General features: G+C 40.0%; 1 long non-coding RNA gene across 2 annotated transcripts; it reads right to left on the reverse strand.

Moving 5' to 3' along the window:
• Nucleotides 1-5,259: 5,259 nt before the first annotated feature.
• Nucleotides 5,260-16,516, reverse strand: LOC147372592 (uncharacterized). 2 transcript variants are annotated; one of them, XR_015164889.1, is made up of 4 exons: nucleotides 15,920-16,516; nucleotides 14,891-15,055; nucleotides 6,067-6,305; nucleotides 5,260-5,909 (listed from the first exon to the last, which is right to left on the reverse strand). It is a non-coding gene; the product is annotated as an uncharacterized LOC147372592 (long non-coding RNA). The 2 variants fall into 2 exon arrangements; XR_015164888.1 differs by lacking the exon at nucleotides 14,891-15,055 and having other exon boundaries at nucleotides 15,920-16,497.
• Between the last annotated feature and the right edge of the window lie 4,083 nt (nucleotides 16,517-20,599).

Genomic DNA, 20,599 nt, shown 5'->3' on the forward strand with positions numbered 1-20,599 from the left:
CCCTATAGTGCTTTCCTTTCCCTAGCAAGCTAAGATTGTGTACTTTGGAATCACATTCTTCGTACACACGTTGATCAAGACAAAAACAACACTACTGAATTGTTCTTTAAGAAGTTGTCATTTCCATTTACAATTTTGACCTCAGAAAAGATTTCCCCTAGTATAGAAGGCAAAGGCACCCCACTCCAGTACTCTTGCCTGGAAAATCCCATGGACGGAGGAGCCTGGAAGGCTGCAGTCCATGGGGTCGCTGAGGGTCGGACACGACTGAACAACTTTGACTTTTCACGTTCATGCATTGGAGAAGGAAATGGCAGCCCACTCCAGTGTTCTTGCCTGGAGAATCCCAGGGACGGGGGAACCTGGTGGGCTGCCGTCTATGGGGTCACACAGAGTCGGACACGACTGAAGCGACTTAGCAGCAGCAGCAGCAGAAAGTTGCTCTGGGCTTCCCAGGTGGCGCTAGTGTTAGAGAATCCACCTGCCAATGCAGGGACAGAAGAGACTGCGAAGATCCCCTGGAGGAGGACAGAGCAACCCACTCCACTATTCTTGCCTGGAGAATCCCATGGAGAGAAGACTGGCGGGCTACAGTCCACTGGGTGGCAGACTGAAGCGACTTAGCACGCTTGCTCATAGAGTTGGTCATCATGTTGGCAAAATAACATTCTTCCCAAGTTTTCAGTAAATAGCAAGTGTAAAGGCTGAATTAAATATTCACAATGTAATTTTTTAAAACTACTTTTACTATATTCACATTATTATAGTATTCACTGTTTACATTGTTATACTATTTACTGTTACCTTTGCTGTCTCATATAATACTTCCCCTGGGGGTTGAATTAAATTATAATATTAAGAAGGAACTATTTCTCTAAACAGCTAACTCCCAAACTGGCAATTATCAATCCTCCTTTAATTCATTAAACTCTGGAAATAAACAACGTATATAAAGAGGAAAACCTAATGTGTGTGGTTACAGATATTTACTGGTATCTCTTCTAATTATTGTGCTTTGATTTAATCAAATTGTAGGCAGTTCAGTGATTCTAAGTCCTATTACTAGCTTAGACAACCAAATAAAGCATTTCAAGAAGGAGGAAATTGTACTTTAAACCCTTATAGATCTAATCTAGCTATAGATATAGTCTCTAGTCATTGTTGATTGATGTAGGCAAAAATGCTCTCTGTGTGTGGAATAGGTTAAATTAAGATATAGATAACTTTGGAACATGGATTCCTCAGAGAAAGCAGGAATATGTAGAGGTTGGGGAAGAGGTAACTGCTGAGAAAACTGGTTTAGAAATCAGGGAAGCTTAATGCCAAGGGGTAGGAGAGGAGCGGAGAAGACAGTCAGCTCCTTTTTAACTCTCTTTGGGAAGCTTAGGAGTAAATGGCACACCAATTTGGTGGCTGTTTGGAGGAGAGAAAGAAATACCAGTTTGTTGCTAAATAATACGTGTGCTTAAAGGTAGAAAAGAATAGAGGGCTGTGGAGTAGACAAGGACAGCTTCATAGAGTAGGTAGGATTTATACTGAACCTTAAAGAAACCACTAGAATTTGAACAGGTTGAAAGGGACAATCTGGCAACCTAAGTGGGAAATATCTGAAGTACAAAAAGTTTCAGGGCAGCAGTGAGCATGGGAAATGAAGGAAATGATAAAAAAGGAAAAAAAGTAGCTGGGGAGGTCAAGATTCATCTGAAAATCTGAAGGAAATAAAACACTCTTTATCTTACTACTTTATTAAATTTTCATAAAGGTCATTTCTAACTTTTAAAGCATAGTAAGTGAAAACCTTTATATTTGGGGGCTCCAAAATCACTGCAGATGGTGACTGCAGCCATGAAATTAAAGGACACTTGCTCCCTGGAAGAAAATTTATGACCAACCTAGACAGAATATTAAAAAGCAAAAAAAAAAAAAAAGAATATTAAAAAGCAGAGACATTGCTTTGCCAACAAAGGTCCATCTAGTCAAAGCTGTGGTTTTTCCAGTAGTCATGTATGGATGTGAGAGCTGGACTGTGAAGAAAGCTGAGCGCCGAAGAATTGATGCTTTTGAACTGTGGTGTTGGAGAAGACTCTTGAGAGTCCCTTGGACTGCAAAGAGATCCAACCAGTCAATCCTAAAGGAAATCAGTCCTGAATATTCATTGGAAGGACTGATGCTGACGCTGAAACTCCAATGCTTTGGCCAACTGATGCGAAGAACTGGCTCATTGGAAAAAACCCTGATGCTGGGAAAGATTGAAGGCAGGAGGAGAAGGGGATGACAGAGGATGAGATGGTTAGATGGCATCACCAACTCTATGGACATGAGTTTGAGTAAATTCCGGGATTTGGTGATGGACAGGGAGGCCTGGTGTGCTGCAGTTCATGGGTCACAAAGAGTTGGACACAACTGAGCAACTGAACTGAATTGAACTGAAGTGAAAACCTAGCTACCCATTCTTCACCACACTAATTAAAAAAAAAAAAATGTCTAAAATAAGAGAATTCCCTGGTGGTTCAAAGCATAAGGAATCTGCCTACAGTGCAGGAGACCTGGGTTCAATCCCTGGTTGGGGAATACTCCCTAGAGAAGGGAATGGCTACCCACTCCAGTATTCTTGCCTGGAGAATTCCATGGACAGAGGAGCCTGGTGGGCTGCAGTCTATGGGGTCACAAAGAGTCAGACATGACTGGGCTTTAGATTAATTTATTGAGCTGACTGAATGTTGGGAAAGAACAAGGAAATTTCATGCTATAGGTAATGATGAGCAGCTTTTGAATCAGAGGATCTGAGATCAAATATGGATCTAGCATTTCCTTAGTTACGGGATCTTAAGTGAGTTACTTTCGAATCTGAGCCTTAGTTTACTTGTTGGCAAAGTGGACATAAGATCTACTTTGTAGAGTTGTTTTAAAGTATAGTTGAGATAACTTATTAAACTTTCTAGCACTGTAGATACCACAGTAGGATCACTGGTTAAGTTCTCTGCTCTTGGGAGGTTGAACAGTCTATATCTCTGATCAGAAAGTTTTGTTGACATTCTTAACTTCATTGAATTTAAATACTTTTAACTCTCAAATGTCTTTCTATCATATTATTACTCTGAATCGTCAAAACTGAAATCTCTAAAAGCTCTTGGATATCTTCTTGAGGTTCCCCCAGTGTCCTCAAGTCCAGGGTGAGTCTAAACCAGATTCATCTTTCTTTCAGAATCTCTTGTTTTTGTTTTATTGAACAAGCTGAACTTTCAAGAGAACATGCAAAGGAAAAAGTCTTCCCACCACTTTTCCTGTGAACATATTTTCTCATCCTTCAGATTAAATCTTTGTCTGGCCTCAGAGCTTTTCTGATCATTCTTGAGTGTCCAAAAGTCCAGTGCTGCTTATTATCAAAACTCTAGCACGTCTGTGCTCAGTCGTGTCGGACTGTTTGGGACCCTATGGGCTGTAGCTTGCTGGGTTCCTCTGTCCATGGGCTTTTCCAGGGAAGAATACTGGAGTGAGCTGCCATTTTCTCCTCCAGGGGATCTTCCCAACCCAGGGATGGGACCTGTATCTCTTGTGTCTCCTGCATTGCAGGCGGATTCTTTACCGCTGAGCCATAGGGGCAGCCCCATCACAACTCCAGACTCTCATCCAATTAAAGCTTCACCTAGCTGCAGGCAGTCAAAGTGGGTTTATTTTTGATTTCTTGACCCAGCTCTTCTCCCACGTAGTGGGTGGTGTTTAAGCTGCTTTAAAATTGGAAGGTTGGCAAAGAGAAGGGTAGGAAAGACCTTATCTCACTGGAACAGCTATGAATCAGTGGTGTGCTGGGGTCATTGTCCTGTGAGAGCTGCTTGTTAAAAATTCAGGAATTGTGTAAACTGGTGTTAACATAACTGTTGTTAAATACTAAATTATATAAATGTATAATTAAATGAACTATGTGAAAAGAAAGGTAATGAATCCTCAAAGCTCATTATTTCCTAATTATCAATATTTTATCATTATCTACTCTTGAGGTTATTTCTATCTATTTTATCCATATGGTGAAGATATCATATAACGTTGTACTCCTGCACACTTTTTCCCAATGACTCGTTCAGTGATATCATGTTGATTTACACCCTGTAAAATGGCAAATGATGCAAATCAGGCATTGTTTTATTGTATTGCTTGGACTTAAGAAAGTGGTGGAAAAAGTATTAATAATGCGTTAAGTGAAAATTTTATTAATATTGTTTCTGAGTGATCATTTGTGGCACATTGTGAATAGCACAAAGATAGGAAGAAATATTATTCCAGTGTTCAAAAACTACTATGCAATTCAGCAAAGTCATTACTGATGTCATAGATAAACAAGTGAAACTTTGACTTTTTTTTTCGGCTGTGAATCTTGTTCCCTGACCAGGAGTAGAACATCGCCCTCTGCGGTGGACGTGCTATAGAGCCTTAACCATGGGACGGCTAAACACCAAAATAACATTAAAAAAAAAATCCAATTAAAAAAATAAAAACATATAAAAAATTCTTCTGATTGCCAAAGATGGGCACACCCAACTTCCCTAGCTTGCCTCTCTGTAGGGCAGAAAGGGAAAAGGTAAGGCGTGGCTGTCGATAGCTGTCTACAGCCCAACATTGAAACTGAGGTCAGGCTCTTTACTAAAAGCCTTTCTCTTTTGATTTCCAACTCTCTGTGATTGGTTTATAAAATTTCCAAGCTCTTCTCAGGCTGTATGATGGAGCTTGTGGTTCAGTTTCAATTTCAATCCTTATCGCTAGAAAACACTCTTAAATTATAAGCACACAAGGCAATTCCAGAGTCGAATATAAATTCCCTCTTATTATCCATATCTTTTTTTCTACTATAGAAAATTGGGAATTCTCTTTAGTCTTTTAAACTTTTTGAGTCATGATTGAAACTTCTAAAAGATGTCTTTCAGAATGTGAAATGGTATTATAACACAATTTGCATATATTTTGCATATACTCTAAATAACAAATATTATTAGGATTCAACCTTATAGCTTTCATGCTGTTTTTAAATAAAATGTTTCTACTTAAGTTCCATATAATTTATTTAATTTCTATGCTTTTCACATATAAAATTACTGGACAGCGCTTGAAGGAATTATTACTTAATTATTTTCCATTTTAGCATGCAATGCAACATTTTAACATCAGCTACATTGAAGATAAGAGAAATGCTGATTGTTTTCTCAAAAATAATGACATACATTCCATAGCCAATTATTATATTAAGGGACTAGAAACAAACAATGCTTTGTATTTATACTTGTTTATTGAAATCACTAGTATTTCCCATAAAATAAATGAAGGTATAAAGACAGTAAAGTATATTTTCCCCTCCAAATGAGAGAAACATATTAAATTATGCTCTCAGGTGAATGACTAATTTACTTCAGTAAATATTAAATACTGAAATTAGAAATAAGGTTGTATCTCTTAATTTTATCTGTTTTGAAAAGAAAAACAAACCTTTGTTATTTAAATAATACTCCAAATACTGCATTATCCATTCATTAAATGAAGGCAGATTTATATGAAGTTTCAGTACGTTTCTCTAGTCTTGAACTTATTTTAAGGTTTTTATGAAACTTTAGAATTTTAGCTGTCGAAATGATCTTTAATAAAATTCATATGTTGTAACCACATTGATTCACATTGAATGTTCTTACCCAAGGCATCAAGCTAAAAGTAAAAAAGAAATTCTCATGTCTAGACTTGGGAGAAGAAAGTTAGCCAATTTTTGCTTTGGTTCAGACCTGGTCTCTTTTGTGGATGACAGTTGAAAGAACAGCTGGGTAAAGCACTTTTATGGGACTTCCCTGGTAGTCCAGTGGTTGAGACTTCACCTTCCAATGCAGGGGATGCAGGTTCCATTCTGGTTGAGGAGCTAAGATCCTACATGCCTTGGAGCCAAAAGACCAAAACATAAAAACAACAGAAACAATATTGTAATGGATTTAACAAAGACTTTAAAAATGACCCACATTAAAAAACAAAAAACCACTTTGTTTTTGGTATAACACCAAAAAATGTTCTCATTGTATCTTGAAAGGTACTCACGGAGGGAAAAGCTTTTCATCAGGAAGATGTGGACGTGTGCTCAATCGCGTCCAACTCTTTGGGACCCCGTGGACGGTAGCCTGCTGGGTTCCTCTATCCATGGGCTTTTCCAGGCATTAATACTGGAGCGGGTTGCCATTTCCTCCTCTAGGGGATCTTCCCAAACCAGGTATTGCACCTGTGTCCCCCGAACTGCAGGCGAGTTCTTTACTGCTGAGCAATCTGGGAAACTCTGGACTCTGGATATAAGATTAGGGGTAGAGAAGCCATTTTGTAACCATGAGATCAAAAGTATGAAGATAAAGATATATTTGCTAATGATATGTAAGGAACAGATGGAAATAGCTTTCACTAAAAGCTTTATTGAGCCACTTTTTAAACTCTGGCTTGCATACTTTCAGCTCTCTTGTTTCTTGAGACAAACAAATCTTTATATGTTTAAGTCACTGTTGGTTTTTCATGCTTATTGCTGAATATAATCCTAAACCTAGCTCTCTGTTATTTAAGTATGTTAGAAGAGAAACACTTGATTCACTCCTGTTACATCCTATCTTGTGGGTTTTGGTTTTTTTTTTTTTTTTTGCCACAAGGCATGTGGGATCTTGGTTCCCTAACCAAGGATTAAACTCACACATCCACTGCATTGGAAGTGCAGAGTCTCACATCTGCAAAATCAAATAAGTGACTTTTAGTTCAAAGAAGTTCACTGATTTATTGTGACATTTCTCACTGTGATTTATCTCCAAAATTTTGCTGTAGGCATGATGTAATTTATAATTTGGGGGCCTTGCTGACAGCCTGATTTCCATATGCCATTCCTGACCACACTGGTAATCACTCCTGCAAATCCAGTCTAAATAAATCTTTTTGATAAATTTACTTTGTGAGAGGGCGTGACGTATTTTATCAGACATAGATTATGATTTGCTATCCTATTCACACTGAGGCTGGTTAACAGTGAACAGGAAGTAGGCCACTGAACAGATTAACTTATAATTAATACCTGTATGAGTGCTAAGTTGCTTCAGTTGTGTCGGACTTATTGCAATCCTATGGTCTGTAGCCTGCCAGATTTCTCTGTCCATGGGATTCTACAGGCAAGAATACTGGAGTGGGTTGCCATGCCCTTCCAGGGAATCTTCCCAACCCAGGGATCAAAACTGAGTCTCCTCTGATTCCTTCATTGCTGGCAGATTCTTTACCACTGAGCCACCTATACAGGAAGCCTAAAACCTGTATATCAATTTCTAGATGTTAATCTGCTTATCTCTATGCCTAGATCTGATTGGGGTAGCTATATAAATATAACTGGTTTCCAAGTGGTGGCTTTGTATTCTTCCCATTATCATGGATTCGATTTAATGATATAATGTGGTCAATTTCTGAATCTGAATATATTTCTTCAGTTTCAGAAGTTTGTATTAATCAAAATTACCCAAATTTACTCTAAAAAACATGTTTACTTTTATAATGAAAAATATAATAAAATGAATTAAGAGAAGTACATTTAGGTTCAGTTCAGTTCAGTCCAGTCGCTCAGTCACGTCCGACTCTTTGCCACCCCATTAACTGCAGCACACCAGGCCTCCCTGTCTGTCACCAACTCCCAGAGTTCACTCAGACTCATGTCCATTAAGTCGGTGATGCCATCCGGCCATCTTATTCTCTGTCGTCCCCTTCTCTGTCGTCCACTTCTCCTCCTGCCCCCAATCCCTCCCAGCATCAGGGTCTTTCCCAGTGAGTCAACTCTGCATGAGGTGGCCAAAGTATTGGAGTTTCAGCTTCAGCATCAGTCCTTTCAATGAACACCCAGGACTGATCTCCTTTAGAATGGACTGCTTAGATCTCCTTGCAGTCCAAGGGAGACTCTCAAGAGTCTTCTCCAACACCACAGTTCAAAAGCATCAATTCTTCGGTGCTCAGCTTTCTTCACAGTCCAACTCTCACATCCATACATGACCACAGGAAAAACCATAGCCTTGACTAGACAGACCTTTGTTGGCAAAGTAGTGTTTCTGCTTTTTAATATGCTATCTAGGTTGGTCATAACTTTTGTTCCAAGGAATAAACATCTTTTAATTTCATGGCTGCAGTCACCATCTGCAGTGATTTTGGAGCCCAGAAAAATAAAGTCTGACACTGTTTCCCCATCTATTTCCCATGAAGTGATGGGACTGGATGCCATGATCTTAGTTTTCTGAATGTTGAGCTTTAAGCCAACTTTTTCACTCTTCTCTTTCACTTTCATCAAGAGGCTTTTTAGCTCCTCTTCACTTTCTGCCATAAGGGTGGTGTTATCTGCATATCTGAGGTTATTGATATTTCTCCTGGCAATCTTGATTCCAGCTTGTGCTTCTTCCAGTCCAGCATTTCTCATGATGTACTCTGCATATAAGTTAAATAAGCAGGGTGACAATATACAGCCTTGACGTACTCCTTTTCCTATTTGGAACCAGTCTGTTGTTCCATGTCCAATTCTGACTGTTGCTTCCTGACCTGCATACAGATTTCTCAAGAGGCAGGTCAGGTGGTCTGGTATTCCGATCTCTTTCAGAATTTTCCAGTTTGTTGTGATCCACACAGTCAAAGGCTTTGGCATAGTTAATAAAGCAGAAATAGATGTTTTTCTGGAACTCTCTTGCTTTTTCCATGATCCAGCGGATGTTGGCAATTTGATCTCTGTTTCCTCTGTCTTTTTTAGGTTATGCAAATGCAAATCAGTATGGCCATTCTAATGTCATTTGAAAGTTTTTGTTACATTTATTCATTCAACAAATATTTACTGAACACCTCCTTCATGTTAGACAGTATTCCAGTCACTTGGATACATCGGTGAATAAAACAGACAAAAATATCTGCCCTACCTGTATCAGGAAGATCCCCTGGAATAGGAAATGGCGACCCACTCCAGTATTCCTGCCTGAAAAATTCCATGGACAGAAGAGCCTGGTGGCCTGTAGTTCATGCGGTTGCAAGAATTGGCCATGACTGAGCATATGCATGCACGCACGTGTGCGCACGCACACACACACACAAACAAATTAACTTGGATCATATGGTATGCAATAAAATTGATGGATCATAGCAATAAGTGAAAACCTTGAGTCCTCTCAAATTACATACAGCCTGAAGCTCTTCATAAAGTTTAGAACAATTAAACACCTACATGGGTACATGCAGGCACACACTCTTCAGAATTATACATACATGCAAAATTGTATAAAAATGAAAGCACGAGAATGATAAAAGATTCACAATGAAAACAAAGACTCAAGTGGGTGCTTACCTTGGGTTAGATAAAACAGGAAATAGGTTGGTGGGGGAAAACCACATGGTTAGATGTACTTTATTCTAGATCTTATGAATAAGCAAAAACAAGACCAGGAGCTGACTGTGGCTCAGACCATGAACTCCTTATTGCCAAATTCAGACTTAAATTGAAGAAAGTAGGGAAAACCACTAGACCATTCAGGTATGACCTAAATCAAATCCCTTATGATTATACAGTGGAAGTGAGAAATAGATTTAAGGGCCTAGATCTGATAGATAGAGTGCTTGATGAACTATGGAATGAGGTTCATGACATTGTACAGGAGACAGGGATCAAGATCATCCCATGGAAAAGAAATGCAAAAAAGCAAAATGGCTGTCTGGGGAGGCCTTACAAATAGCTGTGAAAAGAACAGAAGGGAAAAGCAAAGGAGAAAAGGAAAGATATGAACATCTGAATGTAGAGTTCCAAAGAATAGCAAGAAGAGATAAGAAAGCCTTCTTCAGCGATCAATGCAAAGAAATAGAGGAAAACAACAGAATGGGAAAGACTAGAGATCTCTTCAAGAAAATCAGAGATACCAAAGGAACATTTCATGCAAAGATGAGCTCGATAAAGGACAGAAGTGGTATGGACCTAACAGAAGCAGAAGATATTAAGAAGAGGTGGCAAGAATACACAGAAGAACTGTACAACAAAGATCTTCACGACCCAGATAATCACGATGGTGTGATCACTGACCTAGAGCCAGACATCCTGGAATGTGAAGTCAAGTGGCCCTTAGGAAGCATCACTACGAACAAAGCTAATGGAGGTTATGGAATTCCAGTTGAGCTATTTCAAATCCTGAAAGATGATGCTGTGAAAGTACTGCACTCAATATGCCAGCAAATTTGGAAAACTCAGCAGTGTCCACAGGACTGGAAAAGGTCAGTTTTCATTCCAATCCCAAAGAAAGGCAATGCCAAAGAATAGCTCAAACTACCGCACAGTTGCACTCATCTCACATGCTAGTAAAGTAATGCTCAAAATTCTCCAAGCCAGGCTTCAGCAATATGTGAACCGTGAACTTCCTGATGTTCAAGCTGGTTTTAGAAAAGGAAGAGGAACCAGAGATCGAATTGCCAACATCCGCTGGATCATGGAAAAAGCAAGAGAGTTCCAGAAAAACATCTATTTCTGCTCTATCGACTATGTCAAAGCCATTGACTGTGTGGATCACAATAAACTGTGGAAAATTCTTCAAGACATGGGAATATCAGAACACCTGATCTGCCTCTTGAGAAATCTGTATGCAGGTCAGGAAGCAACAGTCAGAATTGGACATGGAACAACAGACTGGTTCCCAGTAGGAAAAGGAGTACGTCAAGGCTGTATATTGTCACCCTGTTTATTTAACTTATATGCAGAGCACATCATGAGAAACGCTGGACTGGAAGAAACACAAGCTGGAATCAAGATTGCCGGGAGAAATACCAATAACCTCAGATATGCAGATGACATCACCCATATGGCAGAAAGTGAAGAGGAACTAAAAAGCCTCGTGATGAAAGTGAAAGTGGAGAGTGAAAAAGTTGGCTTAAAGCTCAACATTCAGAAAACTAAGATCATGGCATCCGGTCCCACCACTTCATGGGAAATAGATGGGGAAACAGTGGAAACAGTGTCAGACTTTATTTTTCTGGGCTCCAAAATCACTGCAGATGGTGACTGCAGCCATGAAATTAAAAGACACTTACTCCTTGGAAGGAAAGTTATGACCAACCTAGATAGCATATTCAAAAGCAGAGACATTACTTTGCCAACAAAGATTCGTCTAGTCAAGGCTATGGTTTTTCCTGTGGTCATGTATGGATGTGAGAGTTGGACTGTGAAGAAGGCTGAGTGCCAAAGAATTGATGCTTTTCAACTGTGATGTTGGAGAAGACTCTTGAGAGTCCCTTGGACTGCAAGGAGATCCAACCAGTCCATTCTGAAGGAGATCAGCCCTGGGATTTCTTTGGAAGGAATGATGCTAAAGCTGAAACTCCAGTACTTTGGCCACCTGATTCAAAGAGTTGACTCATTGGAAAAGACTCTGATGCTGGGAGGGATTGGGGGCAGGAGGAGAAGGGGACGACAGAGGATGAGATGGCTGGATGGCATCACTGACTCGATGGACGTGAGTCTGAGTGAACTCCGGGAGCTGGTGATGGACAGGGAGGCCTGGCGTGCTGTGATTCATGGGGTCGCAAAGAGTCGGACACAACTGAGCGATTGATCTGATCTGATCTGATGGATAAGAACATACCACGTGTGGACAATGATGAGAACAAATTGTGAAACAATGAGTGTGATTAATCTAATTCTCTGTTTCTGAGGTCCCTAAAATGAAAATTTTTTCCCACATGAAGAAAAAGAAACCCTTTCCCCTAATAGGGTAGTTTTCCACATTAAAAAAAAAAAAATAGAGCACAGAAAACAATTGTGAGGGACCATGTCTTACTCATCATAGCTCACAGTGAGGAAAGAACTTGTGCAATGGCATGAGAAGAACACTTACAGTGTTTGATATTTAAAGACACATAAGATGCATGTACAGATTCTGAGGGAAGCTTCTGTACCATACAGTTCAAAGACACAACTGTGATCTCAGAATTATTGGCAAAGCCAAGGATGCCAGCCACACATGGATATGATCTCCCATGGCCTTGGCCTGCAATGACTTAGACCTGGGCTTGGGTTCCCACTCAGAGATTGAGGCTGGGTCCTGGAGGTGAGAGCACCAGATCCTAACCTCTAGACCAGTAGTCAGTGACAAGGGCCCTGGCCCTTCGACTTTGCAGAAAAGAATTTCCACAAGGAAGGGAAGTAGTGAAGCAAGTAATTTATTAAGAGGAAACTATAATGGCACCCCACTCAAGTACTCTTGCCTGGAAAATCCCATAGGTGGAGGAGCCTAGTAGGCTGCAGTCCATGGGGTTGCAAAGAGTCTGACACAACTGAGTGACTTCACTTTCACTTTTCACTTTCATACATTGGAGAAGTAAATGGCAACCCACTCCAGTGTTCTTGCCTGGAGAATCCCAGGGACGGCGGAGCCTGGTGGGCTGCCATCTCTGGGGTCACACAGAGTCGGACATGACTGAAGTGACTTAGCAGTAGCATGGGTATCTATTAACTATGGGTAAATAGACACATGAGCAGGCTCAGAGAGAGAGAGCCCCTGAATCACATGAGTCACTCTCATGGCAGTTTAAGTCACTTCGTCAGTTTGGTTCGTCACTCATGTGTGTCTGACTCTTTTAGACCCCATGCACTGCAGCATGCCAGACTTCCCTGTCTATCACCAACTCCCAGAGCTTTCTCAAACTCAAGTTCATTGACTCGGTGATGGCATCCAACCACGTAATCCTCTGTCGTCCCCTTCTACCTCCTGCCTTCAATCTTCCCCAGCATCAGGGTCTTTTCCAATGAGTCAGTTCTTCACATCAGGTGGCCAAAGTATTGGAGTTTCAGCTTCAGCATCAGTCCTTCCAATGAATACTCAGGACTGATTTCCTTTAGGATGGACTGGTTGGATCTCTTTGCAGTCCAAAGGACTCTTGAGAGTCTTCTCCAACACCACAGTTCAAAAGCATCAATTCTTCGGCGCTCAGCTTTCTTTATAGTCCAACTCTCACATCCATACATGACTACTGGAAAAACCACAGCTTTGACTAGATGGACCTTTGTTGGCAAAGTAATGTCTCTGCTTTTTAATTTGCATCTAGGTTGGTCATAGCTTTTCTTCCAAGGAGCAAGAGTCTAAATTTCAAGGCTGCAGTTGCCATCTGCAGTGATTTTGGAGCCCAAGAAAATAAAGTCTGTTACTGTTTCCATTGTTTCTCCATCTATTTGCCATGGAGTGATGGAACAAGATGCCATGATCTTAGCTTTCTGAGTGTTGAGTTAACTTTTTCATTCTCCTCTTTCACTTTCATCCAGAGGCTCTTTAATTTCTCTTCACTTTCTGCCAAAAGAGTGGTGTCACCTGCATATCTGAGGTTATTGATATTTCTCCTGGCAATCTGTATTCCAGCTTGTGCTTCATCCAGCCTGGCATTTCACATGATGTATTTTGCATATAAGTTAAATAAGCAGGGTAGCAATATACAGGCTTGACATATTCCTTTTCTAGTTTGGAACCAGTCTGTTGTTCCATGTCCAGTTCTAACTGTTGCTTTTTGACCTGCGTACAGATTTCTCAGGAGGCAGGTAAGGTCTTTTGGTATTCCTGTCTCTTGAAGAAATTTCCACAGTTTATTGTGGTCCACACAGTCAAAGACTTTGGCGTAATCAATTAAACAGAAGTAGACATTTTTCTGGAACTCTCTTGCTTTTTCTATGATCCAATGGATGTTTGTAATTTGATCTCTGATTCTTTTGCCTTTTCTAAAACCAGCTTGAACATCTGGAAGTTCATAGTTCACATACTGTTGACGCCTGGCTTAGAGAATTTTGAGGATTACTTTGCTAGTGTGTGCAATGAGTGCAATCATGTGGTAGTTTGAACATTCTTTGGTGTTGCCTTTCTTTGGGATTGGAATGAAAACTGACCTTTTCCAGTCCTGTGGCCACTGCTGAGTTTTCCAAATTTGCTGGCATATTGAGTGCAGCACTTTCACAGCATCATCTTTTAGGATTTGAAATAGCTCAACTGGAATTCCATCACCTCCACTAGCTTTGTTTGTAGTGATGCTTCCTAAAACTCACTTGACTTCTCTTTCCAGGATGTCTGGCTCGAGGTGAGTGATCATACCATCATGATTATCTAGATCATGAAGATCTTTTTTGTATAGTTCTTTGTATTCTTGCCACCTCTTCTTACTATCTTCTGCTTTTGTTAGGTCCATACCATTTCTGTCCTTTATTGTGCCCCAAACCTCTGAATTTAAGCTCAAGTATTATCTCCTCAAGGGCTTTCCCAGATAAAACCACCAAATATATACCACGCTGTTTGCTTCTCTTCATGACATTTATTTTTAAAGGGCTTCCCAGGTAGCTCTGTGGTAAGGAATCTGCCTCCCAATGCAGGAGATGCAGGAGATGGGGGTTAGATCCCTGGGTGGGAAAGATCCCCTGGAGGAGGGAATGGAAACCCACTCCAGTATTGTTGCCTGGGAAATCCCATGGAGAGGAGTCAGGTGGGTTACAATCCATGGGGCTGCAGAGAGTCAGACGTGATTGAGCATTCATGCACAATGACATTTATGCCTTCTAGAAATTATCTGGTTAAATTATTTCATAAAACCTCTGGATGATCCTGCCAGAAGATGGAGAAATAGGAGATGGGCTAAGGGTTTGGAGAAGGGGATGGTTCAGGCAGGGGAGAGAGGTGTCTTGGGATACTGGTAAATAATGGCAATGGGATTATGTTTTCATAGGATAAAAGTTAAAATGTAAAAACTCATATGTTTTCAGAAGTATGGTTCTCCAAGGCTTTGAACACTCTAAGAGTGTATACATATTGCATCGTAAGAAGGAAACAGAATATACAAATCTCTGCAAAATTATTGTAATGCTCTTTCCCACCTGTTTACTGACTTAATGTCAGCTCTTGAAAGTTAGTGCAGTGTGTGATTCTGAAGCTGAGGTGCTGGAACTCAGCAGCCAGAACTCAGCTTTAAATCCCTCCTCTTCAGTTTCCCAGCCATCTGATCTTGATGACATTAAAGCTTGCCTATGTGTCCCAGCGACCTGATGAATTTGTTGAGAGAACTAAATGAGTTAACACACTTCTGTTCTGGGAATGCCTCATAGCACAGAAGAAATAGTCGATAAATATTAACTATCATTATCAGACAATAGGAAACAACCCTGCCACTTGGGGCTTCTTAAGAGAAAGGAAAGGCTGGAATTTCCATTTACACTCTGGAAATGGAGGTGACCAGAAGGATCAGAGCACTTCCTGCTCCACCCCCTCTCACTTTCAAAGCAGTTCTCAGATTTTTGTCCATAGAGCTGCAGGTGGGCAGATATTTTTAGGTTCGTCTTTCCTCAAACTACTTAAACAGGTTGGAAACAGTGACAGAAATATCACCTTCTGAGGTTGAGGAGCAGTACAAGAAATATCTGAGAATTACTAAATGGAATTTGGGTAGAAAAAAATGTTGCAATTGATTTGGTTGTTGAGTATTCACACAGACACATATACACATCTACCTTTTAAAATGTATTTATTAAATAGGTCTAGTGAAGGGCAAAGAGTCCCTCTTATAGAACTCAAGATCTCTCAACATTCAGATATTTGATCCTTTTGGAGGTACTTAACCGATCTGTGGATTTCTTTTATCATCTGCTCTTTGTGCTGCCAAAAAGCAAATGGGAAATGCAAGGTTGTAGGTGGGGGAAAAAGTTGGGTTTAGAGGTAAAACAAAACAGAAAGCAGGAGAATAAAATCTTGGGGGAAGGCAAGAGTAAGGAGAGCTGGACTGCTATTTTCGAAATGGTAAGTCATTAGGTTTTTGAAGGAAGTAAGGCCAGTTATCAGGCTTTGAAAGAAAGTAAAACCATGCTCCTATATTCAGGGTCAGGTTGTCTGACTCAGTGGTAAGAGCTTACCTCTGCCTTCTTCCTGAGCCTTTAGTAGAGGATACAGCCTGAGGCGGTCACCGCACAGGATTTTCTTAAATTCCCCTCAACAGTTTGAGAGATGAGTTTTCACCCCAAATCTCACTAAAGCTGTTTGTTTCTGTTCAGTGTCTCTGATTTCCAGAAAGGAGGCGGAGAAGCTGATGATTTGTGTAGGAAGGTTTGCTGAACCTGTGTTGATTTATAACCTCCTGACCTGAGGAGATGGAGCCCTGGCTCACCAGGCTCTGACCACAGCACCCCTGAAATCTCGCTCCTTCTGGGTCAGCCTCAGGGTGATCACTGACCCACCGAAGCTTCTCTTCAGACGTCCAAGAGACCAGACACACTGCTGTAACAGGGCTGAGGGAAATACAAAGTTTTAACACAATGGGAGAAAACGGGACGACAGGACAAGATGGTTCTCTTCAATATTTAAAGAGCTGCTGAAAGAGAGACTGGAGTCGTTTTGCGGCTTTAAAGAGCACAATCAGAGCTGACAGGAGTTACCGATTAACTCAAAATGGTTCAGAGTCGGGGGGAGGGGGAATTGGATGAAGGTGGTTCAAGGTATAAACTTCCAGTTATAAGATAAGTAAGTCCTAGGGATGTAAGGTTAAACATGACTCATCTGATTAACACTGGATGTTATATGAAAGTTGTTGAGAGTAAATCCTAAGTGTTCTCATTAAAAGGAATAATTTTTTTCTTTGTCTCAAGAAAAAGTCTCACAGTGAACTGCTTGTTTTTTTTTCAAACGGTTTTGGATTGTGAACTCACCTTCAGCGGAGTTTTTCTAAAAATTGCATTTATTATATTTTTTGGCTGCGTTGGGTCTTAGTTGTAGCATGCGGGATCCTCCTTTTGGCACAGGGGCTCCCCGCGGTATGTGGGATCTTAGTTGCCCAACCAGGGATCGAATCCACATCCTTTGCATTGGAAGGTAGATTCTTAACCATAAGACAACCAGAGAAGTCCCAAGAGTCCTTCTTAATCTTACTATGTTGACTTGCTTATTTTCATCCTTCCTTTAACCAGAATTAACAAAGTAGAAATTTAAACTACTTTGCTTATTATTATATCCTTAGTACCTAGAATAGCGTTTGGCATAGAATGTGTGCTAAGTTGCTTCAGTTTTGTCTGACTCTTTGCAACACCACGGATGGTAGCCCTCCTGGCTCCTCTGTCCATGGGATTTTCCAGGCAAAATACTGGAGTGGGTTGCTATGCTCTCCTCTAGGGGAGCTTCCCGACCCAGGAATTGAACCCTCGTCTCCTGCATTGCAGGCAGATTCTTTACCGCTGAGCCTCCAGGGAAGCCCTTGGCATAGAATAGGCACTCAACAAGTGTTTGTTGAAAGAAAGAACTATAATCTCAGCAATTCTTTCTGATTAGTGCTATAATTATCCCATAGCATAGATAAAAAACTGAGGCTAATGAACTTGCTCAAGATCACAACTCATCAGTGCTGGAGCTGGGTCCAGCTGGCACTTTTAAGCATCACAATACATTTGTATTATGTTTCCCTGTTTTAACATATCAGTCCAAACTATGCTTCAAACTTCATCTCAAACTCCATTTGGATAAGACCACCTTAGCACCTGACACTGTCCCTAATATTTCGCTCATCCAATCCTGCAAGCAAGTTGTGTGTGTGCTCAGTTGCTCAGTTGTGTCCGATTCTTATGACCTCATGGACTGTAGCCCTCCAGGCTCCTCTGTCCAAAGGATTCTCTATGCAAGAATACTGGAGTGGATTGCCATTTCTTTCTCCGGGGGATCTTACGAACTCAGGGATTGAACTCGCCCCTTGCATCTCCTGAGTTGGCAGGTGGATTCTTTACCACTGAGCCACCTGGGAAGCCCAGGTAGAAAGTTATCATGAGAATAATTGGTAAATGGTGGTTTTCTCACCTCAGTCAACTGTTCAAAAATAGTGGTGGCACCCAGTAGAAATGAATGTTCCTGCTTAAAACAACTCTGTTCTTCAAGTTTATTTCTGTTTGTGATATTATCTTTTCTTACATTTTCCAGTCACACAAGAAATTGAATTCATGCTTAGCATATTAGCGTCTTACTTTACTGAATGAGTAAATGAAAGCAAAGTTGCTCGGTTAAGTCTGACTCTTTGTGACCCCATGGACAGTGCATGGAATTGTCCAGGGCAGAATACTGGAGTGGGTAGCCTTTCCCTTCTCCGGGGGATCTTCCCAACCCAGGGATCAAACCCAGGCCTCCCGCATTGAAGGTGGATCCTTTACCAGCTGAGCCACAAGGAAGCCCAAGAATACTGGAGTGGGTAGCCTATCCCTTCTCCAGGGGAACTTCCCAACCCAGGAATCAAACTGGGGTCTCCTGCATTGCAGGCAGATTCTTTACCAACTGAGCTATCAGGGAAGTCCTACTGAATGAGTAAATCAGTAAGTGATTTACAAAAGACTTCTTAAAGCACAAAAGAAAAAACTCAGAAAAGAGGTTCAGCAAGTTAAGTAATGTGAACATTTTAACTGAGTTTTCCTATAGTCTCTGAACACGATGTCATAGTCAGAGCTCTGGCCAGGTAAGGGTTAACTGTTCAGACAAAACAAAACAAAACAAAACAGAAAGGAGGAGCCTCTGGTTCCAGTTGACTGATCTTTTCTCTCACCTGTTTCATGCAGCCTTCAGAGCTAAAGAAATTTTACCAAAGGATTATTACTTAGGTAAACAGAGATTCTTTTATTTCCAGCTCTGATTCTCTGGAGAGCAAGAAGCTCCAGCTTACATGTATTCAGATGTTAATTCATATTGGTTACTCAGTATATAATTGTAAACAGTCTGACTATCTTACAGTATAGAGGCAGCAATGAATGAAGGTGATGGTGAATGCTAAGGTAAAGGAAATTCATTTATTTGGGCTGTTGTGGGTTGCAGTTTATCACTTCTGGTTGCAAAAAATAAAAGGTAGACTTAACGCTGAGAAATGTAAGACTCCTTGGGTTTTCTAATTTGTCTTTAATTTCCTGATAGTGACACCAATTCTATTTAACTCAGGATCCTGTAATAGTAGCACTACTGCTCGTTCACAGACAAGTCTGGAAATACAGATGTTGATTTTCAATCATGAAATATATTGATTTTTTTCAAATACATAGTTACCAGTGGTTTAGAATATTTGAAGTGAGTCTAAATGATCCAGATAATATTTCCTCCCTGCTTTTTTCTATCGTCTGAAAAGCCCCCTTTTGTTTATCCAGTTCCTCCAAGTTCATCCTTCAAGTTTTGATCAAGCCATATGTTTTCCACATACCTGTCTCCCTCCCCTGAAATCCTACAGCATTAGTGGTCTATACTATACTGTACTACACAGATGTACACACACACACTTTGTTGGAATTTTCTTTCAAAATTCAAAACTGAGAAAGTTAGTTTTTTAAAGCCAAATAGCACAAAAAAAGTATAAAAAGACAAAGTCAACTTGGTGAATATCTTTTTACATGTAAAAATATATAGAACAAATATAATTGCATGAATTTATATACATGTGTTCCCCTACTTTTATTCACAGGAATAGGATCATAATTAGATACATGACTTGACTTACTACTGTATTCATTTAAACTGTGTACTCCGGGTATTCCTCTAGGTCAGCACATGTGTCTCAGTCATTCTTGGCCTATTTTTTTTCTTTGAAATATGTCTGTTTCTATAGAACAGATTTCCAAAACTGAAATTACAGAACAATGTGTGCTGTAATTCACAACTCTCCTGTTTCTATACCCATATTATAATTCTTTAAAATTTTGTTAACTTATTATATGAAAAAGTGAGAGTATTGTGTTGTTTTGAATTGTGTTTCCTTGTCTATTAGTGAGACAGCATCTTTTATAAACTGCTTTTAATACATTTTTCATTTGCATTTCTTCTTTTATGAACCTCAGTCCATACCCATGCTTGTTTTTTTTAATCAATCTGTAGAAGCTCTTTTTTTCACATTAGCGATATAACCTTCTGCTTCTTATATATATTTTAAGCATTTCTTCCATCTCTGTTTTTCTAACATTATTTATGGTAATTTTTTTTTGCCTTTGTTTACTTTGTATTATGATGAATTCAACTTTGAGAACTTTTCCTGTTATGGTTTCTTAAAGTTTCTTTGGTCTTTTTGAAGAAATTTTTTCCAATCGTAGCACTTTTCTACTTAAAAAAAAAAAAAAAAAATATATATATATATATATGTTTTTACATTGAAGTCTTTCATCCTTCGCTCTTTTTATTTTAAACATGATATCTAGACAGGGCTAGCAGTCTATGGGCTGCCGTCTATAGGGTCGCACAGAGTCGGACACGACTGAAGCGACTTAGGAGCAGCAGCAGCAGCAGTCTATTTTCTTTTCAGATAGCGATTCAATTATGATATCACTATCATTCATTAAATAAGCTCTATTTTTTCCTGATGAACTATTATTAATGTATTTATCATATACACATTTTCTGTTTTACTGGATGTTGTGATGGACTCCGTTTTGCACCAGTGACCTGTGTGCTTGTTTTTTGGCTCAGAACGTGCTGTTCTAATCAGACTAATGTTACCAAAGGTTTTAGTATCTCCATGGCAGTTTCCTACCATCCTTTTTGATTTCAGGGCAGGGTGGGGGCAGTCTTTCTCTCAAACTCAAGCCCAGTGAGCA

This window comes from Bos grunniens, chromosome 5, assembly GCF_055505025.1.
Source record: "Bos grunniens cultivar Pamir isolate PY7600 chromosome 5, Bosgru_T2T1.0, whole genome shotgun sequence".
NCBI lineage: Eukaryota > Metazoa > Chordata > Mammalia > Artiodactyla > Bovidae > Bos > Bos grunniens.